Source organism: Ammospiza caudacuta, chromosome 34, assembly GCF_027887145.1.
Source record: "Ammospiza caudacuta isolate bAmmCau1 chromosome 34, bAmmCau1.pri, whole genome shotgun sequence".
Classification (NCBI taxonomy): Eukaryota; Metazoa; Chordata; class Aves; order Passeriformes; family Passerellidae; genus Ammospiza; species Ammospiza caudacuta.
In genome coordinates, this window is record NC_080626.1 from 4,459,210 (window position 1) to 4,463,383 (window position 4,174).

Below are 4,174 nucleotides of genomic sequence, written 5' to 3' on the forward strand. Positions count from 1 at the left end.
CCGAGTTTCACCGAAGAGCCGAGTGTGGCCGAAAATAGCCGAGTTTCACCGAAGAGCCGAGTGTGGCCGAACACAGCCGACTTGAGACGAAGAGCCGAGTGTAGCCGAACACAGCCGACTTGAGACGAAGAGCCGATGATAGCCGAGTGTAACCGATAGCCGACTGTAGCCGACATTGGCCGCATTTAGACAAAGAGCCGAATATGACCGACTTTAGCCCAACCGGGCCGAGTTCAGCCGAAGAGCCGGAAAAGCCGAATTTAGACGAAAAGCCGAACCGAAACGATTTTAGACCTAAGCCGAACCAAGCCTAATTTAGCCGAGTTTATTTAAACAGAACCGAACGACGCCGCAGCACTCTGCCTGCAGAGCGCCGGTGCAGACGGCAGGGGGCGGTGTATAAAGCGAGTATAAAATATCAACTGTATATAAGAAGGAATAAAAAGCTCTGTGTCATGTGCAGCAGTAGAAAATTTCAGGCTCCCAGGGAATAAATAGTTTTCTTTCAATCATTATAGTTTTGGGGTTTTTTTTACTCCCAGGTAGCCAGAAAGTTACTACTGCTGCTTTTTGATTCTAAAGCTAGGGAGGAAAACCAAGATTACAAATACAAGAAAAAGAAAGGGAAAGGGAAGGGGAAAAAAAGGAAAGGAAAGGAAAGAAAGCAGGAGAGCAGAAGGGAAGGGAAGGGAAAGGGGTGAAAAACAGCGTTAAAAAAAGAAAAAGAGTTGGAGGGGAAAAGAGAGGGCATTCGGGAGGAGCGGTCCTGCTTCAGGTCCTTCCCCGCCCTGGGGCGAAGGAGCCGTTTGATGCCCGGGAGGGACTGCAGCTCCCGGTGGCGGGGGACGGAGCCGTGGCTGTCAGCCCGAGACTACAACTCCCGGCAGGCCCTGCTGCCGGCGCGGCGTGTGACGCAACGGCTATCGCGGCACATGAGTGGCTACCAGCCCGAGACTCCAACTCCCGGCAGGCCCTGCTGCCGGCGCGACGTGTGCCGCAACGGCCGACGCTGCCCGGCATTTTTCTCTAAATCGGCAGTAAATACAGCTGAGTAAAATTAGCTTGGTTTTCTTCCTTCTTTTTTAACTGAATTGTTTTTATTAAAAATACTATTTGAATATGTAGAAAAAGTGGGGATGTCCTGTACTATATCCTAGCTTTTCTTGTTTATAGGGTGCTCAGAAAACATGCGTCCCTTAGAGTCCCTCAGAAAGGTTCTCAGTGCGATCTCTACCAAGGTATGTATTTACTAATAAGTGATCCCTTTAGATATTTGCCTGTGTACCTTTTCCTGTAATTCAGAGCTTGCGTTCTGTGGGTTTTATGATAAACCTGTAAAATATGTAAGACTGCTTTTGCAAGTCTGAATCGTTGAAGGCAGCAGTAAGTGGATTTAGAGCCTGTTCTTGACCAGACAACGGGAAAAAGTGTGACTTTGATGCTGAACTTGTTTTTTTCATTTTTCATTTGACTTGTCTGGAATGATTTAGGAATAGAGAGAGCTAGAAAAAGAGAGAAATAGAATTGATTATTGAGCACTCCTCAAATGCTCACCACGATTCAGTGTAGAGCCGAAGTGAAGGGTGATGGAACAGAGCTCTGTGCTTTAGAAGGAAATAAATTTAAACCTGACCTCCGCACAGAGTCTCACTAACTTCTTTTGTTTTAAAATACAAAATATTATTCGGAAGTGTTGGAAGTTAGTGTTTTGGGAAAGAAACGGCAGTTCCACAGAACATTCCATTTAACAGAGGCTCTGGGAACGATTCATGTTGTAACTGCTGTCACTGCAATCAGTTGGTGGTTCAGCCTTGAAATGTGCACTTGCCCTTCTATAAAGCACTGTTTTGTTTGCCTTTCAGTGCTATGAGTCTTGATAAATTGGAGAAGAGCCCAAGAGCAATTTTTCATCCCTTGATATAAAAGGTAGGAAGTGACTTTTTTTGGTTTGGTTCTTTTTCTTTATTATTTCCTGGAAATAAAAGTAATTAAGTATAGGTACTATTGGTTTGTTTCTTCCAGTAGCAGATGATAACAATAGCAGTAGTAATAGTAAAAATAATAATAGAAATAATAATAATAGCAATGTAATACTACTTAAACTGTCTTTATCCATTGAACTGGCCATTTCAAATCAAAACTTCTAAACACAAATCAAACCATCATCCTCGTAGAATCTTTCACAGCAGTGGGCTATAGATCCTGGTTTTGTTGACAGGATTTATTGGTTCTGGAATAGCGAGAGGGAAGTACAAGCCTAACTACTTCTAGCTCACAGACCCATCCAGTGAATACTGCTTTGTGTTTTGGTGGGCTTGTGATGACTTTGAAATCAATTGCTCATTCCAGTAAAAAAAATTAATGTTTTTTTGAACCTGACAGCAGAAATAACTTTAGGCACCAACTTAATAATAACAGATCACCAATTTAAGTTCATAATTTTATGCTGTACTATCAAAGTTTAAAGGTAAATTTTTACTTATTAGGAGATGGTATAAAGTGTATGTTCCAATGTGTTGGATGTATGCAAAGGTACATACGTACCCGAAAGTCCTTAGAGGAAACAAATTTTTACGTCTGCTGTTTGATTGTTTATCATACAATATTTGGTTTTATTTCCCAGGGATCGGTGAATTTTAACTTTGGAGTCCTCTGTGCTAAGGATGCTCAGCCTACAGATGATGAAATGTTCAGTAATGGTGAGTTTTTCACCTTCTCTTTAATTGCTATGCTGATCTGAATAAGAAAAAAACAAAAGCAAGAGAAAAAAAAAGGATGGTTTATTATTTTTTACGCTGTTATGTTTGTTTCCTCAGTATTTGCTGCAGCTCTGCGAACCCAAGCTTTGGGTTCCTTCTGTCCCACTGGGAGTTGCCCAGTTTGGTTGCATCTGGTGAAATTCACCCTGAGACCTTACAGAGCTAGCTCAAACTACGTGAGAGCCATTTGCAGTTCTCTCCAGACACCTGGAGAATGGGTGATGTTTCTGAGGGTCTGGCAAGTATACTTGTATCAAAACTCAGTCTGTGAAATTTCTGGGGAAAACCCTTCTGTGTCCTGAAGGGTTCAAACTCTGGTGAGGATCCAGTTATCAGGTGCTCACCTGGATGGTTCCAGCTCTTAAAGTGAACACTTGTACTCTTACCCTGTAGTTTACATCTATTGTATTTTTGTTATTTTGCAAGATTTTACGGCTTTGCAAAATATTGTGCATTTCACTCTTTGGAACCTCTCAGATCGTTCTTTGGTGCAGCACCACCTCATGGGACACTTGGCTGCCGTCCTGAAGGGGTTGGTCGCTAGAATTGTAAATCCTGGAGAGTTTGTAAGTCTTCTGTCCCCAGGGAGGTACCATGCTTTGTTTACTTTTGTTCTGTTTGTAAGGCGCTGCTTCTCATTGGAAGTATGAATTTCAAACTACCCTGTTCTTATTTTAACTGTTTTCCTGGTTCTCTCCCTACGGCAGGGAAAGACTCTCGTATCCTTGTCGTCGGGCTCGGTGCTGTCCAAGAAGATGCAGAGACTAAAAAAATCATAAGAAGCAAAATATGACTGCAGGGAAAACAAGCTGGAGAGAACAAAAGGTGATATTGTTATCCTTACCCTGTATTAGAAACATCCGCTGTGCTTTGATGCTGGCAGCTGCCAGGGGCTTGTTAGCTCTTTGTAGGCAGGTGTAGGTGTTCACTTGTAGGTTTTTTCTCTGGACAAGTCAATTCAAACTTTGCTAAGCTTATATTTGCAAATTACTCTCTAGCACAGTCCAGCATGACATTTTTGAATGTTGTAAAAATACCATGTTACTTGGAAATTGCTAATGATGAGAAGCTTTAGGGAAAAATAAGATGTCAGGGTTGGGAGATGTGAGAAGAATTTTGAGGGGATGTTAGACTGAAATAAAGCACACTTGAAGCTGGACTGGCACGCTGGCAGATCCCCTATTAAACAGTAGTGCTGAGATTCGCCTGGGGGTTGCCCATTGTTTCTGTAGAAATAAATGTTTTCTGGTCTTCAGAGGTAAGCTGCTTTGAAAAGCTGGAAGGCACAGCATAGTGACAATCCGTGTGCTTCGCATTAAAAATAGATTTCAGAAGGGTCCTAGGCTTTTGTCTTTTCCTAGAAGTCGATGTAATCCTATTGAGGAGTTTTTAATTCTGTGCTGCCATGTCATCGA

The 4,174-nt window shown here is 42.4% G+C and overlaps 1 long non-coding RNA gene across 1 annotated transcript; it reads left to right on the top strand.

Moving 5' to 3' along the window:
- Window positions 1–1,037: 1,037 nt before the first annotated feature.
- Window positions 1,038–3,570, top strand: LOC131570422 (uncharacterized). Its single transcript, XR_009275875.1, has 3 exons — window positions 1,038–1,238; window positions 1,863–1,926; window positions 2,624–3,570. It is a non-coding gene; the product is annotated as an uncharacterized LOC131570422 (long non-coding RNA).
- The last annotated feature ends 604 nt before the right edge of the window (window positions 3,571–4,174 follow it).